This window comes from Halichoerus grypus, chromosome 2, assembly GCF_964656455.1.
Source record: "Halichoerus grypus chromosome 2, mHalGry1.hap1.1, whole genome shotgun sequence".
Taxonomy (NCBI): domain Eukaryota; kingdom Metazoa; phylum Chordata; class Mammalia; order Carnivora; family Phocidae; genus Halichoerus; species Halichoerus grypus.
Genome location: NC_135713.1, coordinates 39,550,509 through 39,573,284, shown reverse-complemented (window position 1 = coordinate 39,573,284; position 22,776 = coordinate 39,550,509). Strand labels below are relative to the sequence as shown.

At 42.9% G+C, this 22,776-nt stretch overlaps 1 protein-coding gene across 1 annotated transcript in view; it reads right to left on the bottom strand.

The window, feature by feature from the left end:
* Positions 1–22,776, bottom strand: part of SNX18 (sorting nexin 18) — a 99,760-nt gene that overhangs the window by 23,575 nt on the left and 53,409 nt on the right. The gene's annotated exons all lie outside the window — the stretch shown is intronic.

Sequence of the window (22,776 nt, the reverse complement as noted above, 5' to 3'; positions counted from 1 at the left end):
AAAAAAAAATAAGGAAAACACTCTCTGACACTCTCCCCATAGGGAGAAAAACTGGACTTTCATGTGACTGCATCAGGAATGGGTTTATACTGACCTGGCTCACAAGAGACTTGGCAAAGCCACATATCCTGAGGGTGACGGCTGAGAGCACCATGTTGACAACATTTTTTTTCTTCATTCACCTCTGGAGATGGAAAGTGCTGGACACCAAGTTTGAGTGGAACTTTTTTGTTCCTTTAAACCTGCCTGCTCTGGATTTTTAGTTTCCACTATTATATAAGCCTTGACTTACTTCTCATTGACAGGGACAGTTTATTTTCTCTTCCTATTAAACGGGAAATTGAACAACCTCAGAAGAAGCTATATCAATGAATCTTGGCCATGTTATTATGAATTTGTAGTTCAATTTTGAAATAGTGGCATTGAGGTCTTGACTGAAATTTTTCTTCCAAAATGTCCCCGAAGCACTAATATAAGGTAGTTGGGGGCTCCGAATTACTTTAGGTGCTCTAGAACATGTGATATGTAGGAGGGATTTCCCCTTGTTTTCTCATTTCTATGTCTTCGCTTACCTTGTCTGGATCATGGTAAATACCTTGGGAAAAATAAAGCTTCCATCAAGTATTTGATCACCAGAAAGAGCAGAAGGTAAGTACTAAAGAGACTGTGACTTGCTGACATTAACCCACTGGAGCCCAATTCTGTCCACATTGCCCATGATGACAAGTCACAAGGTGGACAGATTTTAGGAAGTGACTTGAGAACCAGTACTTGAGTACTAGAATTCACCAGTAGTACTCATGAGTACTATTACTTAGGACCACTCGCACCTTATTATTTTATGCAGCTTCTACATAGTGTGGTATCTGATACTCTAAAGCATGCAGTTGATTGATTTATTTCCAGGGGAGTTAGATCTAGTAAAATGCTGCACGTGACATTAATAGATTTAGTCAGTGTGTATTTTTAGATTAATAGTGGCTCAATGGGTTATCAGATACCCATGATCTGCCATCAACATTGAGACCTTTCCTTTACATTTCTTTATAATGAACTGAGCACACTTTAAAGATCTGCTTACTCAAAAAAAAAAAAAAAAAAAAATTCCTATTGTGTTTCTCTGACCTAAAGTTAGGGAAAATTTCAGATGCTGAAGGAGTGGGGAAGAAGGACATGTCTTCAAATAAGATCTTTGAAAACCCAAAGGTTCCACCCAAGGACCAGGTTGGAAAGACCCTTATTTGTCTTTCACTGTATAGTTCTGCAAAACAAAGGGAAAAAAAGGGGGGGGGCGGACTTTAAAAGCCTAAAAAAAAAAAAGTTTCATTTTTTAAATTTGCATTGATCCACATTTCCTGAGACCATCAGAATCTCAGGATGGCAACCAGACAGTATTTCTCTGGCTCCAACCCACTCACACATTTTTTGGGGGTGTCCAGCTCCTTCAAAATTCTCCCAACTGATTGAGGAAGCTCCCAGTTGTATTCAGTGACTGTGAGAATGGAGATGAGTTGGCTAGGAATGGAGAGCACCGTTACTTCCTACAAGTTCTTGTAGCTGCATGTGGGACCTGCTAGCTCCTCTCCTGCCTTGGAGACTGCTGCCTCAGGGTGCCAGATCTAGGACGCTCCCACCTGCCCTGTTTCAGAGACACACTGGCCCCTGTGTCCTGTGCCTCTCCAGTGCCCTCACTAAAGTACAGCAGTGCTGGGCTACACTGCATTCTGCTTTCAAGCTCCTACAGAGATAAGTAGAGAGGCTCCTGGATCTTTTAATTTTATTACTTCATCTCCCTGGGACTCTAGCACATGTTCTGGGGGATTTGGAAAAAGAGCAAATCCCAAAAGTTCTAAACTGAGCTCTCTCCAGATGCTGGCCTCTCCTCCTTGAGCCAAGTTTCTGTAAAGGACTCTCTCTCTGCCCTCAAGGGTGAGTCTTGCCATCCAGACTGTCTGAAAACCTTGGATATGTAATTTAGCCCCTCAAGCTTAGATACTCCCCAGCTCTTACACCAGGAGATAATCACTGTAGATGTGTGTCAAGTGAGACTGAATGCATGTGGGAAACATAATCCAGTGTGTTTGGGGAGATCCAAGGCAATTTTCTTGTGTTTATGGGCACTATTGATCTTAATGAAAGAAAACTCAAGAAACAATTAGCATTGACTGTGGAGTGTAAACAAACTAAAGAATTTCATACATATTTTTCTCTGCTTCAAACATGGCCTAACTTTAAAATATTGTAGTTTGTCATGAAGAACCAGACTCTGAAATCAAACCTCCACTTAGAAGCTACATTAAATTCACTGTGTCACTTAATCTCTCAGAGCCTGTTTCCTCATTTGTAAAATGGGGATAACATCACCATTATCCCACTGAATTGTTGTTAGCATTAAATAAGCTAATGGATGTAAGCAGAGCACAGTACCCAGCACTGAGTAAGCACCCAGCCAAGTGTTTGCCCATTACATGTATGGCTGTGTATGTGTACATCAGTATTTCTTTATACTATAATACAGATGTTCAAAAGCATTTTCAAAGCCCCTCTTGACAATGGTCAAAGTATTTATGAAAAGGCTAGTTGCTATTTTAGAGAACTGGCCTCAAATCTTGATTAAGAATGACATTTCTAATTTTTTCCTGCTACTATGTAAATAGCACAAAAGTCTCACAAATAAATAGCATCATTTTGTATAAACAATTCCTAGCTTTCTCTGCAGTGGAGGGCAGCTTCTCACAAATTCTTTTGAGAATGCTCTGGCTTGTCCCAGAATCAACCCATGCTGAGTTTACTATTCAGACCAGATTATTACCAGGCAGTTGGAGCGGTCAAATTCCCACAGCCAATTTTCTATAAAAATCCCAAGTAATTGAAATGGGAGGAAGGTACCCAGTAAAAGTCAGGGTGAATAATTTAGCACAGTAGCTGTCTGCAGCCTCTGAAGCAACATATTCAAGGCATTTTATTAGAGAGTTGATGAAGCCACTGTTGTCTCCAGAGCATCCTGGCTGCCACCCACCCATTTCATCAAGAACAAGGAGAGTAGCAAAATGAGCAGCCAGGGGATCTAGGATTAACCCTTCTCTGATACCTGAGCGATTCTATGAATGCCAGAAATGAATAGTGACATTGTGTGTGACATCTTTCTAAAGGTCAGTGTTGAGAAACATGACTGGCCACAGGGGTCACTAAACAAGGGTGCTGTGTCCCCTCTCAGCTCTATAGATCCCTTCGAAGGGGAGACCCATCTGCTAGGAATAGGGATAAGCTCTTGCTGTTTTAGAAAACTGGCCTCAAATCTCTATTGAGTGACATTTCTAATTCTTTACTGTCCCTATGTAAGTAGAACAAAATTCTCACAAATAAATGCCCTCTATCTGTAAGCAGGACTAGTCAGGAGTTGGGGACACAAATGGCAGAAACCCAACTCAACTTAGATTGAGTAAAAAGGGAATTTGTTGACTAATGCTGCTGATAAGAATGCAAAGTTACTCACAGGATTGAATGAAGCTCTAGAGGAGAATGGAGTTCACTGGATCTAACACCTGGAAATCAGTGACCCAGGTGAGAGTGTTTGTGTCTCAAGGGCCTTACAGTCAGAGTGGCAGAAGTGGACATCCAATACCAGAAAAGGGTGTTTGGAAGAGTAATGTGATGGGTAATCAAATCAAAATGAGAGGTTCTGGAAGTTCTGTGAGCTATTCCAATTACCTACAAGTTCATAACAATCATTTAAAGAGTTCAGTGGTATAAACCCTATGTCCAACTGTTACAGGTTGAATTGTATCTCCCACTCCTCCATCAAATTCATATGTTGAAGCTTTAACTCCCTCTACTCTTCTCAATTCTCAGTTGAGACCCTTGTAATAAAAGATAGATTAACAAGAGAAAAAACAAAGAAGTTTATTAACATGTATATATCATGTATACATGTGAGATACCCTGTGAAAAACTAGTAATTCTCCAAGGTGGCTTAGAACTCCAGGTTAAATTCCCTCTTCAGGTAAAGACAAAAGAAAGAAAGGTGTGGGAGGAGGCCAGTTATGGGGAGGTTACCAAGAAAAGCAAGGTAAACTTTTGTTTACACCAAATTAAGGTTTGTTACACCCATTTAAGTGGGTACCTTCTCCATCAATAAAGTTCTCTTGTGATTTAGTCATCCTTCTCTTCCTGGTACAAAGAGGGAGACACCCTTACAAATGGAAATTTATTTTATAAGTGCAAATGTCCCTTACAAAGGGGTAACTTCTACTCTGTTTTCAGGACTTGTACTATGTCTGCTGTTTCTCAACACAATCAGCTCAAGGGGCACCTGGGTAGCTCAGCTGGTTGGGTGTCAGACACTTGATTTTGGCTCAGGTCAAGATCTCATGGTCGTGAGATTGAGCCCCACATCAGGCTCTGTGCTCAGTGGAGAATCTGCTTAAGATTCTCTCCCTCTCCCTCTGCCCTTCTCCCCAAGCTCACATGCTCTCTCTCTCTCAGGGAAAAAAAAAAAGTTAAAAAAAAAAACAAACTACCAGCTCAAAATAATCCTTATGCCAAAGAGGCATATTTTGGGTACTCTGTTACCCTTCAATATTTATTCCTCTGGCTCTTTTCCTGTGAGGTCATCTCTGGCTGACCATGTCCCTCAACCAAAGATTACATCTTCTCTCAAGAAAGTCCCCTCCTACATGACTCTCTCCTTCTCTCAAAGTCTCAGACCTAGGGATAGTCACAGCTCTGCTGATACCAGCCCTGGGCCACTGCACTATCTCTTCTGCTTCTTCTATGCCCACACTTCTGCAAATAGTCACTCCATAAGTAAACCCTTTCCAAATCATTCCAATTTGAGTATGACATCTGCTTCCCCAACTGATAGAGCTCTCTATAAAACAGAGATGGAAAAAACTAAAGGACAAAGCCTCCTTCTCCTCTCCACCTGGAAAAAGGACCATGGATAGTTTCCAAAGTACATCGGGCTCTAACACACAAAGTCCATGTCAGATGAGAGATTTTTTTAACATGCCATCTGTCATCAGAAATCCCTTGCCTAAATGTTTATTTCCTTTGGAGATCTTCTTTCATCTTTGCTTTCTAATTATACTTATACCTTAGAATCTTTGTGGCCACAGTATTGGGATCAGCTTATTGATCGAAACCTCTTTGTGTCTGATAATTTTGACTGTTCAATATTTTCACCTGTACCACAGCCAGCAATGTGCCATGGTTTTGGTTTCATTTTTTTCGGAGTTCAATATCTGAAAAGTGAAAAAAGCTCTATTCTGTGGTGTGGATTTTATCTCCTGGGGAATCAATACAAAGTGGAAACCTTTGGGGTTTCCTTTCCTTTTGCCAGTGACCTCAACCTCTTCTCTCATTTCACTAGTTTTGAATTTAATCATTCTCCACTCCAAAGGCAAACTGCCCATCTATGTAATGTCTACTATTTACCAGGCATTGCACATTATTTTCATTCTCAAAGCAACCCCCTGAGGCAGATCTAAGTATCCCCTTTGTATAACCAAGAAGACAGGCTCAGGAAGGTGATCTGTCCAACAGGATACAACCAGTAAGTGAAGGATGGGAAGGCACCAGGTAAGGGACCCCAAAGAGTGTGATCCATGCCACCTGGGATTCTGCTGCTGCCTGCTCACTTCTCCTGCTAAGTACCTTCACCTGCATCTAGAACACTCAACAGGGAATATTGTTCCCTCCATGATCCTCCTGACTTAGACCTCATCTCCAGTGTTTCCTCCATGGCTGACTACCCAACGGGGGGCTATGGCTATTGACAGATTAATAAACAGAGATATGAATAAATGCTTTCCAGAATTTCATGCAGAGATATAATCATCTCATTTGTGGGGTGTTTCTGTCTCCTAAGCTAGAACTTCTGTTTCTGAGGGTTGAAACCATATTTCCTTTTCCTTTGGCATTCCCCCACTCAATCCTCCTTACAGTCTATTTCAGTTCTCTGCACACGGGACAGTCTCAACACATGCCACTGACTAACTGGGAGAATTAAAAAAACTAGAAATTTGGAAAACTTTTGCTTGTGAAAGGGAAGTGCACCATTCCCACCCTGCTTTTTTTTTTTTTTTTTAAAGATTTTATTTATTTATTTGACAAAGAGAGACACAGCGAGAGAGGGAACACAAGCAGGGGGAGTGGGAGAGGGAGAAGCAGGCTTCCCGCCAAGCAGGGAGCCCAATGCGGGGCTCGATCCCAGGACCCTGGGATCATGACCTGAGCCGAAGGCAGATGCTTAATGACTGAGCCACCCAGGTGCCCCCCCACCCTGCTTTTTGAAGAAAAAATTATTCTGGAGAATAATAAAAAGTATATTTTCCCTTCTTATTTCCTAAGGAACCAAATAGGAGATGTAATAAGTAGTAGTGAATAGATTTATTTCCATTCAGTGCTCTGTTGTGTTCTGTCCTGCCTTTATGAATTTATGAAGGAACTCTTTAGGTCAGGAATTCATCTGTTGCAAGGCTCCAGGCTAGAGCCTCCAGGAAGGAGAGGCTTGTGGCCTCTTGGTGAAGTAACAGAGTCAAAGCTCGGCTTGTGTATTTCGCCTTAGCACTGACTTTCTTCGAAGGTGGCTTTGGTGGGGTTGTTAGTTTGGGGTTGTTTAAATCTCAAAATCAAAAGAGCTCCTTCATATTTAAGGACATGGGCGACAAGACAGTCGAGCTAAGTCTGAGACTCAAAGATAAAACCGGCTTAATGTGATTTAAGGGACCCAGGAGAGACTTCCTAGCCCCCTTACATCTCCCATTGGCTTGCTCCAGAACATAAAAAGAAACCTCACATTTACCCCCATCTTCGCTTAGGCAGTGAGAGCCTGGCTAAAATACAAAAATATTACCTAGGAAGATGCAATACTATTTTGCCTTTATTCTAAGATGCACATTTTACCCACATTTTAATGTTTCTGAATCAGGAAGCATTTTTACAATCAAAGTAACTTTTTAATGTATTACCGCTTCTTTATTTCCCCTGAAGAACTGTTAAGTTCATTTGTATTAAATAGATAAGGACCCCCCAGGAAACTTGTTAAAAATCTAGACACCTGGGCCCCATAAGAGCAGGTGCCAATTCAGGAGGTCTGGAATATGATAAAGAATTTGCATTTGCAGCAAGCACCCAGGGTGATTCTGAGCAGGTAGTCTGCTTCAAGAGGCCCCAAATCAGTACTTTCCTGGGTTCAGGGAATAGGGTCTTTATGGAGCTTAGTAGTGTGAGTTTGTGAGCTGTGTCTTAATGGAAGCTGCTCAGGTCCCCAGTCACTGGGTCTGCATTTCAGAACCGGACACTGGGGAGAGAGGCAATCTTGGGTCCTGCATTTTCAGAATTCAATTATGCTGTGCCATTTTTCTCTGAAATGCTGATACTTTGACATTTAAACTCCATCTTTTCAAAATCCTTTCACTTTCAACCATTTCATAGATACTTATGTAAATGAGCTAAGTTTCAGCCCTCCAGAAACTCACACCCTCGTGAGTGGATCTTGCAAATTGACCTGAGCCAAGTTACTCAATGCTAAAATGGGAGCCACTGAGGAATTGTTAAATCGGGAGTATTAGCTACTCTCTTCTACAAACATGTTACCCGGTTATGGTAAAAGCAAGCCACCAGCCAAATTCTGCTGCACCTACAGACACTCATTAATTAAATATTTATTAGTAAACAGGAGGGAAAAAAGTGGTTCATACAACCTTGCACGCAAGTTTCTCATAAGAAATTGCCAGGATTCCAGAGGCAAGGTTCTGTCCCCAGTATAGTTAGCATGAGGCAACCAGAATTTTCCAGAGTTCATGGCTAGACTGAAGACCAGGTAGAGGCTTACCTAAGGTATCATTCTAAGGGTATAGGTTATAATTCTAGCTAAATATATATATATCTTATTCATGCAGGAGTGGAGGGTCTCTAAATTATTTAACTAATCGACTTATCTTGAATAGCTCTATATTTACCAAGAGATCCCATTTCTAATTTTCACCATGTTGCATATCAAAGTCCTTTTGGAAACCTTCCTTTTTCCTTACCTGCCCCCACTCCCAAGTATATAATCAGACACCCCTCACAACCCCTCACAACCCACAGGTCTTGTCCCCGTGCTTTAATAAAATCACCTTTTTGCACCAAAGACATCTCAATCATTCTTTCTTGGCTGTCAGCTCCGGACATCACCAACATTTCAAAACTACGTCACATAGATCCAACAAAGATCAGGCTTCTTCACAAACTTTTCTAACTGGACATCCTAAACATCCATTCTATCCACAGTTTTCCCCATAAAAATCAAAGTAGAAAGACCACGGTCCCTAGAGTCATTTACTGGTTGGGTGACTTGGACAAGTTTCTTCATCTCTGATCCTCAGTGTTGTCATCTGTAAAAGGGGGGTAATTATACCTCCTCCTTAGGATTATTACAAAGATCAAAACTATCCGATGTAGAAGAGAGGCTCAACTAATTTTATTTTTAGTATTTGTGTCTTTTAAATCTTTGTCATTATTTTTTGTTTATGAATTCTAAGGAAGAATAAGATCTATATTGTACAAGCAGTACTTTATCTCACTATGACTAGAGATTACCAATCACTGACTTTGGCCTTAAATCTTACTCTAAACCTTTTTTTAAATTTAAATTCAATTAATTAACATATAATGTATTATTGGTTTCAGAGGTAGAGGTCAGTGATTCATCAGTCTTACATAATACCCAGTGCTCATTACATCAAGTGCCCTCCTTAATGTCCATCACCCAGTACCCCATCCCTTTACCCCCCTCCCCTCCAGCAACCCTGTTTGTTTCCTATGATTAAGAATCTCTTATGGTTTGTCTCCCTCTCTGATTTCGTCTTGTTTTATTTTTTCCTCTCTTCCCCTATGATCCTCTGCTTTGTTTCTTAAATTCCACATATGAGTGAGATCATATGATAATTTTCTTTCTCTGATTGACTTATTTCACTTAGCATAATACCTTCTAGTTCCATCCACATCATTGCAAATGGCAAGATTTCTTTTTTTTTTTTTTGATGGCTGAGTAGTATTCCATTGTGTATATATACCACATCTTCTTTATCCATTCCTCTGTCGATGGGCATCTGGGCTCTAAATCTTTTAAAATCCAGAAGTTTAGTCCTGAGGCTTCTGACTCTAGAAAAACTCCACAGCCTCTCTTATCTGCCCTCTGGTCATACTGATGTGGGAAACAAAGGCAGAAGGAAATGTAGATAAAATTAAATGTCCTTCTAACCTGCAGCTGTGGACAAATACTGGCGGCAGGCAGAGTATAACCTTCCTCCAGGAAGCTCCCAACTGTCTTACTGTTAATGGCCTGCTAGAGGGAAAACAACCTTAGTTTGACAATAGCAAGACCACCATATCCTGTGAGTCTTCTTTAGCATAGGAAAATCATTTGGAACTCCCCTTATCTTTACTTCCCCCAACCCCTAAGTATATAATCAGTTGCTCCTCCCAACCCCAGGGCAGTAGGCGGCAGCAGTTCTTCCTGCCCACAGCTCCTGTCCTGTCCTGTTCTGTGCTTTAATAAAACCACCTTTTTGCACCGAAGATGCCTCAAGAATTCTTTCTTGGCCCTTGGCTCCAGACCCCAACAACACCACTTCAAAAACACACATCAGTATCATGGTGAGGCCCTCTTTTTGTTTCCAGAAAGCCATCTTTTTCTATTTCTAGTCCCAGACCCAACAAGATAATCACAGATTCCATCTCTAAAACTCCCTCCTTTCTGTTTCGTGTCTGTCTGTGTATATATAACAGCGCTAAGTTCTGAGCATCATGATGGCCAGTGGGCTGGCAAGGCAGCTTTCCACTACCTTAGTCAAAACAGTTTAACTTCACGCCCTCAGCAACTTTTCTTGTAGGAGAAGCACCTCTTAAGGAAACTTCATTAGCCCTAACAGGATTTTCAATGAAGACCCCTCCCAGAAAGTTCCCCCACCCATATTCTCCTCTCAGATAGCCCATCCCCTCAAAAAGCCGAACATGGGTTCTTACAAGAGGGCTTTGCTGATCTGATTCTGAATATGGGTTTGTTTGTTTTTTTTTAAGATGTTGTTTATCTATCTGAGAGAAAGAGAATACGAGTTGGGAGGAGGGGCAAAGGGAGAGGGAGAAGCAGACTCCCTACTGAGCAGGGAGCCCAATGCGGGGCTCGATCCCAGGACCCTGGGATCATGACCTGAGCCAAAGGCAGATGCTTAACAACTGAGCCACCCCAGGCGGCCCTGAACATGGGTTATAAACAAAGGATGAGAGAGCAGAAGGCAAGCTGAGGTCAAAGCGCAAGCTGGCATCCTGCAAACCAAACCCTGCCCCCCACTCCCAGGTGAGATACTTGTGACATTGCCAGGCACTCCTGACTGCCCTAAAACTAAGGGAAGGGAAAGCCAAATGGTTAGCTGATAGAGATCACAATCCCGCTGGACATGAGTCTCCATCAGTGCACCAATCAATGTCTTAGTGATTTACAAGGAAAAAAGCATTCTTACCAATAGCTTAACTTCCAGAGACCCGTAACTCAATTTTCTGGAGCCCTAATATCATCCTCCCTTCCATGAATGGTGGAAACCAAGGCAGAAGGGGAAGTAAACAAAATTAAATTTCTTTATGACCTGCAGCCCATTGACAAGGACCTGAGATAGGCAGAGTATAACATTCCTCCAGGAAGCTCCCATCTTCATGTTAGTGCCTTACAGGAAGGAAAAACAACCTTAACTCAGCAATAGCCAGGCCTCCAATATCCTGTAAATCTTCTTTAGCATAATCAAAGTCCTTTGGACACTTCCTTTTGTCCTTACCTCCCCCAACTCCCAAGTATATCATCAGCCACTTCTCACAACCCCATTGCAGCAGCTCTTTCTGCCCAGGGGTCCTGTCCCTGTGCTTTCATATAAAAATCACCTTTTTGCACCAAAGGTGTCTCAAGAATTCTTTCTTGGCCCTGGGCTCTGGACCTCTCCAACATTCCAGAAGGACATCACAACCACTTTCCTGTTTTCCTTAAAGAGATGAGCCAAGGCAGCAAGCTGCCACCCCCACCAGCATTTTGAATCATTTACATTTCCCTAGGTGGAATGCTGCTGCTCCCCAATTTGCACTGGCCCAAGCCCTCCCAATTCTGGCACAGCCTCTGTATCGTACGGCTACCTGCCTGCCCTGGAAGACATCTGAGGAACCCGATCCCAGGCTCTCCTCATTACACCCATTGCCACATTACAGGAAGTGTATCCCATTCGCCAGCTACTTGGCAAGGCCAGGAGTGTTCCACCCGTGATGGAAGTTTTGTTGTGGGGTGAGATTAATGGGCGGGGGGGGGAAGGAGCAAATTTTTCTGATCACAGGCCTGGATTAGAAGCCGTGGAGTAGGGAAACCAGGGGCTCGGAGCCCACGTGATGCCAGGAGAAAGAGTGTCACTCCCTGAGCTACAGGACTGCAGATTCCTTCCCGTCACCTTCCCTAGTAAGTGCTCTCACCCTGGTGAGAACCAGAACAAAGACAGCCTTCGAACATGTCTTCAGGGACAGTGGAGAAGGAAGAGGGACCATGGCTGCAAGGCTCTGCACAGAGGCAGCCTTCACCATTTCTTGTGGCCATTGTTTTGTGTCTTGATATTTATGACAAGTGTACACCCCAGTGCATTTGCCAGTAAAGGTTCATTTAAAATCCCTACTCCCAAGAGGAAAAATTGGAAAAGAATCCCCCCACCAATGACTCTTCTACCAAGATCATAACCTGAATGGTCCTTATTAGAAATGGCTCATTACTGACTAATAATAATCACAATACCGAGGGACCCCTGGGTGGCTCAGTCGGTTAAGCGTCTGCCTTCAGCTCAGGTCATGATCCCAGGGTCCTGGGATCGAGTCCCGCATCGGGCTCCCTGCTCCGCGGGGAGCCTGCTTCTCCCCCTGCCTCTGCCTCTCTCTCTCTCTATCTCTCATGAATAAATAAATAAAATCTTTAAAAAAATAATAATAATAATCACAATACCGAGTAATGACTAACATGAGTACAAGCAGACTTCTTGTCCACAGTGGCTCCTGATGATAAATATCTCTCACAATCAAAGCATAGATTCCACATTTCATGATGGGTTGCCCCAGAGACCCTGCCTCACTTTGTAACACTCCATAGTCAGGCTACTTGAGTTTGGCACTTCTGCAGGGTGGGGACAGATGCAGCAGATTTGGGGCTCTTTCCATATTTTATGAACATTAACAGCATCAAAGAAATTGTGTGATATTGCCACACACCTACCAGAATGACTAAGATAAAAAATACTGACAACACCAAATGCTGACGAGGATGCAGAGAAACTGGATCACTCACTCATACATCGTTGCTGGGAATATGGCAACAATCACTCCGGAAAATAGTTTGGCAGTTTAAAAAAAAACCAAACAAATACCATACAAATACCATAGACTCAGCAATTGTACTCCTGGGCATTCATCCTAGAGAAATAAAAACTTATGTTCACATAAAACCTAACACATGAAGTTCATAACAGCTTTATTTGTAAGAGCTAAAAACTGTAAAAACAAAAAAAATGTCCTTCAGGAGGTAGATGTTTAAACAAACTGTGCTACGTCCATACCATGGAATACTAGTCAGTTATAGAAAGGAACAAACTATTGATACATGCAACAACCTAGATGAATATGTAAGAAATTATGCTATGGTAGCCATCCACAGCTAGGTAAAAAGAGGATGGACTCCCACCAAAAATATGGTGCAAATATTAATACTAATGACACTACATACACATCAAGGAGGTATGGAAAGGTTTATTTCTCACATAATATAGTTTTCAGAGGCCAGCTAGGCAAGCTTCCCAAGCAGACCCAAAAATGGCTTGAGGGAGTTGGGAAAGAGACTGGCTAGGGGTTTTCATTGTGGTTAGGGGCTGGAGCAGGGGGAGGACTCCTGCACCTGGCAGGGGTTCACATGGTTTTAATCTCCCCCCAGTGCCAAAGGAAGAACTCGAACTTTCTTATCAGCTTGCCCAGATGTGGGACAGAGGGGAAGAGGGAGGCCGAAAAGCTGCAGCAGACATCAAAAAATGGAGTCAGCTAATCTCCAAAGGATATATATTGTCTGAGTCCATTTATATAATATTTAAAATGACACAATTTTAGAAATGGAGGGCAGATTTAGTTATTGACAAGGTGTAGGGAGGAGGTAGGGATGAGGAGGCAGGGTGGTTATAAATGGGCAACACAGAGGATCCTTGTAGTGTTGGAACATTCGTATCCTGAACTGTGGTGGTGAATCTACAGATTTACACAGGTAATAAAACTGTGTAGAACTTACACACACAAACACACACACATACACACAAGTATATGTACAAATAAAACTAGGGAAATCTGAAAAACATACATGGATTGTTTCAGTCGCAATATCCTGGTTGTGAGGGGCATCTGGGTGGCTCAGTCGGTTAAGTTCAGGTCATGATCTCAGGGTCCTGGGATCGAGCCCCACATCAGGTTCCATGCTCAGTGGGAAGTTTACTTCTCCCTCTCCCTCTGCTGCTTCCCCTGCTTGTGCTTTCTCACTCGTGCTCTCTCTCTCTCTCAAATAAATAAATAAAATCTTTTAAAAAAATATCCTGGTTGTGATGCTATATTAGTTTTGCAAAATGTTACCATTATGGGAAATTGGGTAATGGGTACATACAATCTCTTTGTATTAATTCTTAAAATTCATGTGAATCTATAATTATCTCAATAAAGATTTCAATTTTAAAAACACTTAAATTAAGGATGGGGAGTCTATTTGGATTATAGGACATTCTGGATGGGAGAAGGAATAAGGCTGAGTGAATGCCTCTGAACTGAGCCAACTGACCCATTACTGCTAAGAGGTCCTTATAAAGTCATTTTCAACAATGAAATAGCCAACCATGGGTCAGACATCATAACTATCATTAGGACCAAAAGCTAGGTAAACTTTTAGAGGCACTAACTTGGAAGGAGAGAGAAAGGCAAGATAAAATTGAAAGGAGTCCTTTTAATAATCTGAAGACCAATATTTGCAATATATAGATGAATAGCAGAAAAAGATTCACGTAGGAATTACCTGATAACTATCTATGTAAAAATATCAGCTACAATACAGTCTTTCTCAATTTTTTTCAATGAAATGTTCTCTAACCACAGAGAGAAAATGTGTGTTTGCGTGTGTGTGTGTGAATGAGAGCCTGGTGTGCACCCAGAGGCAGCCATTCATAACCTGAAATACCTGTAAAATTTATATAAATGTCACATAACAGCAATATTTTTAATTTAAAATTTTTAGTTAAAATCATGTGAAAAAAATTTAGTTTGAGCAAAATTGACCTTCAGGACAATGAATGCTCTGTGGCCCATACACACATCCATCCCTGGAACATAGCACTCTACCACGAGAAGCATAGCTCTACATTTTTCTAAGACCTTCAAATTAAATCTTTCTTTTAAAAAATGGCTGAACTCCAACTTTGAGTCTTTGCTCATACTACTCCTTCCATCTGGAACTCTTTCCTGATGCTTTCTCCCCATGAATCTCTCTCTTGCCTATGGCTCAAGTCCCCATAAAATGCCCCATCCATGAATCCCTCTCAGACTTTCTGTCAGAATGGATTTCTTCCTTCTCTGTATTCCTAAACCTACCTCTAGTTTAGTCACTGTGCTCCCACTTAGGTACGTGAGCAACTCTAAAATGGAATGTGTGTCTGTACCTAGTAACTTAGAAACATGGTGGTAAAAGGTCCCCTGGCTAGATCTATCTACACTTCTTCCCATAGGTGATCTCAATCATGCTCACCATTTTAAGTAAATACAGTCCAAATGTTGAGGACTTTCTAAGTTATAGCTCCATCCCTTCCTCTCCTGGAACTCCAGACTTGTGTATCCAACTGCTTACTCAACACATCCACTTACCTGCCTAATAGACATTTCAAACTTGATTCCTCACCCTACCTGCTCTTCCTCAACACTTCCCATCTCATTCAAAGTGAGTAAGGAAAGGGTTAAGGTACAGGCAGGGAGAGACAGGAATCCCCTGATTGGCTCCGAGACTATTCCTGGCAGGTAGAGACAGAGAGAACAAGAGATAAGGGGACAAACCAGACCACCTGGCCCTAAATGTTAGGGAGTTTGTTTTCTTTGTTTTGTTTTGTTTTGTTTTTGGGAGCTACATTGCAATCACAGAAAATGACCAGACCTCAAAGAAGTAAGCCATTAAGGATGTTATCAACAGTCCTTGCTCAAACCAAGATGGTACCAGAATTTCAAAGCCACAAGCTTCCTGGTCAGATCTCAGTAAAAGACTGCTAATAAAAGCCCACAGTGGCAACCCATTCGGGACCCTCTCACTCTAAAGAGCTTTATTCTTTCCTTTCTGTTCTCACTTTCACCTAACAAACTTTCACTTCACTTCATTCTTGTGTCTGAGAGATTCATTCTTCAACTCCATGAGACAAGAACCCTGCAATCCTGTAACAAAAGGGGCCATGATTCACCCATTGCCTCTGTCAGAAACGTTAAGAAGCCACCCAGATTCTCTTTCCCCTCATGATAACCCCATATTCAGTTCATCAGTAAGTCCTGTCAATTCTGCCTCCAAACAAATCCCAAATTCACTCTAGGCCCAGGCACAATTATTGCACATGCACACTATGGAAATAGCTTCCAAACTAGTTTCCAGCTTCCATTTCACCTCTTACATCTGCAATATCCGCCTAGTGGCCATGAATCAAATGATTTGATCTTGTGAATCAAATCACGTTACTCCCTGCTTAAAACCCTCCAACAAATGCCTATTACAGTAGAATAAAGCCCAAACTCTTTATCCTGACTTCAAAAAGTCCCCATCTTGACCACACCCCTTACACTTTTTCAACCTTCTAGCCTTCTTTTTGTTCCTCAAATACTCCAAGCCTATTTCTACCTTCTGGTCTTAGCTCTAACAGTTCCTTCTTCTAGGTATACTTTTCCTTCTGATTGCCCTTTGCTTGCTCTTAGTTCTGATGTTCAGATCTTAGCTTAGACGGCACCTCCTCAAAGTCCATCTCTGGCCATGCAATCTAAAGTCAATACTTCGTCATGCTCTTGCCCTCCTTCAGTTATCAGCACGGCATTTTTTTTGTTTCTTTGTTTGTTCACTGTGGTAAAATATACATAACATAAAATTTACCATTTGCACCATTTTTAAGTATCCAGTTGAGCGGAACTGAGCCATTGTTCTCAGTGTTGCACAATCGTCACCACTACCCATCTCTGGGGCTTTTCATCTTCCCAAACTGAAACTCTGTCCCCATTAAACAGTAACTCCCAATTACTCACCCACCCACCACTAGTCCCTGATAACCTCTATTATACACTCTGGTTCTAGAAATGTGCCTGTTCTAGGTACCTCACGTAAGTGGAATTGTAAGATAATTTGTCCTTTTGTGTCTGGCTTTTTTCACTTAGCGTAATGCTTTCAAGGTTCATTCATGTTGCAGCAGGTGTCAGAACTTCATTACTTTTTAAGACTGAATATTGTGTGTAGACACCGCATTTTGTTTATCCATTCATGCCTCAAAAGACACCTGTGTTGTTTCCATTATTGGCTATTATGAATAATGCTGCTGTGCACATGGGTGCACAAATACCTGTTTGAATCTCTGCTTTCAGTTCTTTGGGGTATATACCTAGAAGTGGCATTGCTGGTTCGTATGGTAATTCTATGTTTAACTCTTTGACAAACCACAATACAATCAGCATGGCATTTTTAATAAGTGTTTGTTTACCTGTTCCACTGGAATGAAACCTTCATGAGAGCAGGGTCTGCATCCGTCTTTCCCATCCCTGCATCCCCAGCACCTAGAACGATTTCTGGCACATAATGGACACTCAAAAGTTTTTGTCAGATGAATGAATGAAATAGGTCATCAGTAATTGTTAGTGTTCTTTCTCCTTTACATTCTATTGTCCTTACACAGATCGCAAACTCCTGGAGGCCAGGGCTAGGTCTCATTCATCTGTGTAACCCCAGCACTTAGCACATTGAAGGCCCTCAATAAACCCTTGTTAAGTTGAAATAAATCCCCTTTCTTTGCTTTTAGTTTGGTTTTCTCGGTTGAGCTCTGTAGATTCCCCTGATGAGTATGGAGTAGTAAAAATGGCCAATGAGGCTCACATGACATGTGCCTCCTAGGCATCTCGGGCTCTTTTTCTCTTATCCTTTTCCCTTTCGTTTCTGGATTCTAGCATCTGCCAGAGCCAGGACTGAAGGAAGCACAAACAGCTGAAAAATCGATTACATTACATCATCTGTCTCTGGGAATTGAGGCATGCTGGCAGGTTTGACTAAAAAACAAAACAAAACAAACCTAAAATTTGAGTCTTGGGTTCAGATAAAACACAAATTCTGATATCCCAAGACTTCTTAAAAATTTTAAGTGACGTTCTTTGGATTAGAAATTTAAATGATTTTCAAAAGCTCTGAGCCTGGTAATTCTGATTATACATGCCATATACAGGAGACTAATATATTTGACCACTCTGTATTCTATATAATAAATTACACACAGGGGCGCCTGGGTGGCTCAGTTGGTTGGGCGACTGCCTTCAGCTCAGGTCCTGATCCTGGAGTCCCGGGATCGAGTCCCGCATCGGGCTCCCTGCTCAGCGGGGAGTCTGCTTCTCCCTCTGATCCTCCCCCCTCTCATGTGCTCTCTCTCTCTCTCTCATTCTCTCTCAAATAAATAAATAAAATCTTTAAAAAAAGAAAAAATAAAAAAATAAGTTACACACAGGACATATCGCAATTTATGAACATTTCACGTAATAATGGGTTGCTAAATGTGGGTGGCAAAACCCAAGTAAGAAACACCCAACTGGCACCTGGAACCATTTCCATGAATTTTCTCCCCCAATCCTGCCAGTGTCCTTTGCTGTTAAGAACACTCTTCATTTCAGCCAACGGTGTTTGAGGCAAAGTAGAATGAGAAAGAAACCTCCTAGAATTGCAGCATGAGCAGGCTGCCAAGGCCCACCAGACCGTGACCGTTTTCCCAGGGCTCCCTCCCACCCTCCCAGCTGTCTCCGGCCCTCTGTCCTGGGGCTACTGGTCTTTACGCAGGCCCTCCGTCCAGAGTGTCTGCCGACTGAATGATTCCCAGACGGGCAACCTCAGGCCTTCCACCTCGGGTTACAGAGCTTCCATCATCCCTCCAATCCTGCGGCTCCCAGCCCTGAAAATCTCATGAGACTTTACCACTGCCAGGACTCTGCCCTGGGCAACGCCATTCTGGTAGGGCCATCGTTCTTGGAGGAGCTTGCTCCCTTGAAGAGCACCATCTGGCTCTGGGGGTGAGGAGGATATGTGAGATTACTGTCCATCAAACGGAAACGCTGGTTTCCAACAGCACAAAGGAGAAAAGAGGAACCTGTGTGAAGCCCCAGACAGGCCTTCACGCCACACCCCGAATCTGTCTCCAAATCCCTACTTTCCAATGTGCTCTTTTTTGTTTCAAAAATAATTTGCAAATTTTTTCCCCCAATCATGTGTCATTCTTAAGACCTCCTGGACTGGAGCAGATGAAAGAGGAAAGTTGACCATGTTTCAACTGATCAGTCAGTCAGAAGGAAGTGAGCAGAGTGAGGGAAAGGTCAAGAGCAGCAGAAGGCAGAGTGGGAAATTCTGGCGGGGAGGGTGACCCCAGGTGAAACTTCATCTGCCACCTCTTGTCCCCTGTCAATCCTAAATGCCCCCTGCCCCTCCCGGTGCTGCTGCCGGTTACCAAGTGTGCGGGAGCAAGGCTAGCTGATGCGAACAGGCCAGAACTGGGGGTCAGAGCTCTCTGGTCAGGCCAAGCTGTCCCTGCCCTCAGGTCCCATGTAGATTTGTTCTGGGCTGATGGTTAGGACAGAAAGGCCTCTCAGCATATCCCAAAGAAAGGGGTAAAAACAAATAAGATTGTCCTCATGCTCTTACTGCTAGAGCCTAGCAAACAGTCAGGCCCAGAGGAGAAATGCAAAGGGCCTCAGGGTGCCTGGCACACCCTGGATACTCAATTCATAAGCGTTTAATAAATGGATAGGTGGATAGATAGATAGCAGGAAGTTTCCACAGTTCATCCTTTTTGACAGTACTCATCTGAATCTAATCTTCTATTCTAGGGCCCTTTCTGGTGACCAGTCCAAGCTACTCACTCATACCCAAGTACACACTGTCCGGGGAGCCACTGGGAGCCACTCCTTCAAGGAGAGGGAGGGGAAAGAAAGAAGTATAGCTGTTCCCACACAAGCTCCAACCCATGATGGTTGCAGTCCCACAAAAATCTGCAGAGGATAAAGTAGACGTTATCTATCCCATTGACTGATAAGAAAACTGAGACATCGGAAGTAGACTGTGACTTGCTAAGGCCACAGAAGAGGCAGCTGGTGGCTCCAGAAGGTCTTAGGACCCAGGTTGCCTGACCCCTACACTGGAACATTCTCCTACAGCCAGCCTTCACTGCCGTGGGACCAGCACTGGCAGTGAATAAATATGAACCTCACTTATCAGTCATCAAGGCTCCACTGTCTCCCACTGATGAGTTGGAGAAGAGGTCTCTCCTGCTTATTGTCCCATAGGGACAAACAACAGCCAAATTAGTCCAACAGGCCAGGCCTGAACAAAGTCCCAACATTGGAGGCCTTTCGGCCACTCCGAGAGCCCTCTGCCTCCATCAGGAATGCTCTCTTTATTCCTAAGAGTCTTTTTGGTGGAGAGAGTGGTGACGTAGCATAAAGGAATCCTTATGCAGCTTTTTCTTTCTTCTTTACTTTTCTCCGTATCATCCCCCACCCCAACACAAGGAGAGAAGATCCAGGACTGACCCTTGACACTGAGTAGGCGTTTCTGGGTCTCCAGGCTGACACTGGAAATGGTCCACAGGGAAGGAATAGGAAGATGAACTTCCCTAATCTGGACACGTAGGCCCTCAAGTGGCATATTCTGAGGATGGGGGTGGAATTACATTACTTACATACCCAATGGATGAAGTGGGACATATGGTTTTACATAACTTACTTTCTTCCTCAAAAAACTTCTAGTAGGTGGTACTATTTTTGTTACCATTTTATACACAAGGAAACTACAGTTTAGTAAAGTAACTTGTCCAACACCACATAGCTAACAAGTGGGAAAATTAGAGCCGAGCCGAGGTTTGCAGACTGTCCCTAACCAGTATGTCTCACAGCTACTTCTGACTGTCAACAATGAGTGACTGACATCGTCACAACACACCTTGTCCATATGTCCAGCCCTGGACCATGCTGAGCCTGAACTCCTCCTGCAGTAAAGGGCAGACCCAGAGCCAGATGTGGCTCCTGAAATGAGCCCCACTTAGATGCTCAATGTTCCATTCATGAAGTCCTGATCAAATACCTACAATGCTCTCAGGAGTATGCTCCATTATTAGGAGATAACGAGAAGCCTAACAGGAGCCATACTTTCTAGAATACCTTGCCATCTGGTTGGGGAAACAGGAACAGCACATATAATAGTATATATACTACAAGGCAGTTAACAATGAACTAAACTGTACGGTACTGACTAATTTTTATAGCAGTTCAGAAAAGGAAGAGGTGAATTTGGGCTGTTCTGACTCAGGAAAACTTTATAAAGAAGGAGCTTGAACCAAACACTCCAGGGTGGGTGGGATTTGGATAGGGGAAGAGACTCAGACACCCTTACTAACCCTCTCTCCCACAACCAAATACAAAGTTTGGATTGTTTCTTTTAAAGCCAGTGATAGTGAGTTATATATTTTGCTTTTCTTTTCTTTTTTTTCCAAATTCCAAATAGATTCTACATTTAGAACAAAATGATATAAACACAAAATTTAAAAAAACATGTTGCTATTAAAAGTATCTAACTTCTGGCCAGTGCTCATGGGATGTCTTGTGATTTCCTAAGACTGACTCTTGACCTAGTCACAAATAATTTCAATGTAGGACAAAGGCATCTGCTGCCATCTGAGAGATTTTTAGAACTATAATAAAATATATAGGATTAGGAGGTGACTTCCAAGGGTCTATTCTCTTTCCTAATTGTTAACAAGATGACCAGAGCCTTTAAAGGAAAGCAGAGTCTTACCCGTGAACTGAGTTTTACTCCAAAGTTCTCCACTTTACATTTGTAGGGAGGCCCTGTCCCTAGGCCTATGCCAAAGTAGAGACAAATTCTCATGCGCAACCTGAACATGTTGGCTTTCTTGGCTCTCAGATCCCGAATGACGCTCTGCAAAGGGCTAGATATGCCACCTCCTTGGCAGGGGCCCTGAGCTCAGGCTGGTGTCAGCTGGGGCATGTGCAATGATTGTGGCCATGTCTCTGGGTTTGTCCCCTAACACAGCATTCTTTGCATCTTTAGATCTGAATGGGCACAATTAGATGTTTTGCTACATTGCAATAGTAACTGAAGAGAGACCGGGTTAAATAAAACCACCACCACCCATGTGGAGGACTTTGATAGGGAGGATGGTTTGGGGGAGGCTCCACATGGACCAGAGATCCCCAAACTGGTCAGCTGCCAATGAGGCTTGCTGATTGCTGATTGATGGAAGCAAGAAGCTCCCTCTGCTCCCCAATCCCCAGAACAAGGCAAGGAGAAGGGAGCCCTGGGAGCAGGGGTAGGGGGTAAACCCACAGGACAGAGGAGAGAGCTCAGGCAGAAGATGGGTGAGACACTGTCCTCATTCCCTCCCAAGTGAACCCGGGTGTGGTCCTATTCTATAACTCTCCCTGTCAACATTGTGTTGTTCTGGAATTTATAACCCCAGACTGAAAGCAGCAATCCCAGCTGAATTTCCAAAGCACTGGTTACTTTCCTAGACAATTGCTCCTAACTGGTCCCTGTCTCCCACCTCTAGTGTCTCCCTCATTCTGATCTTTCCCACACAGTGGAACCAGATTAGTCTTCCCAAATATATCTTGGCCTGCAGCTCTGTTTATTCAGAGTTTGTTCATGTTATGCCTTAGCACAGAGAGGATATAGAAGAGAACAGAGGGGGACCCTGGGCCGTGGGATTCAAAGGTCCATCACAACCTGCCGGAACAAGCCGATCTCATCTCCCACAATGCTCTTTAATTGGCCTCTGCCCCCTTGGGGCTCAGGGTCAGCTCTTCAGATGGGCCTTTCTTCCTTCCCTCCATTTTTCTAGCTCCCCAACGCTTGCTCGGCATCTTTTTGAGTCCTACCTCCTGCATTAAGCCCCCTGAATGGCCCTTCCCTGGGGAACCCTTGGCCCCCATTTCACACCACTTAGACCAACCGTGCTTACTTCTGAGCAAAATTTTCTCCAAAGCAAAGGGCAAAAGTCCTGAGCTATGTCCTACTGTGAGAAATTCCCCAAGAAACACATCCTGTTTTTACCAGGCGGAATGCCTCTGCTGTGAGTTACTTGTGTTCAGAGACGGTGCCTCATTCTTCTCAACGCTGCTGAGACAGATTGGTACTTAGGATGAGCTTGATCAATATTTTGGGGGAAAAATTTAAAAAGTGGCCATTTTTTTCTTTCTGCACTTGTAATTTGTAGACAAATCAACACTTGGCAAGGGGCCTTAGAGATAAAACTTAAAATAACTTGAAATCTTAGTACACTTTAAAACACCTCTGCCCAGTCTTTAGCCAAATAGAAGGGATGTATTTGACCTAGCTAGTGAATGAATTAAATAAGTAAGGGCTAGAACTGCTTGGGTCTTAGGAGCTTTCAAATCATGAACAGGAATCATAAATTG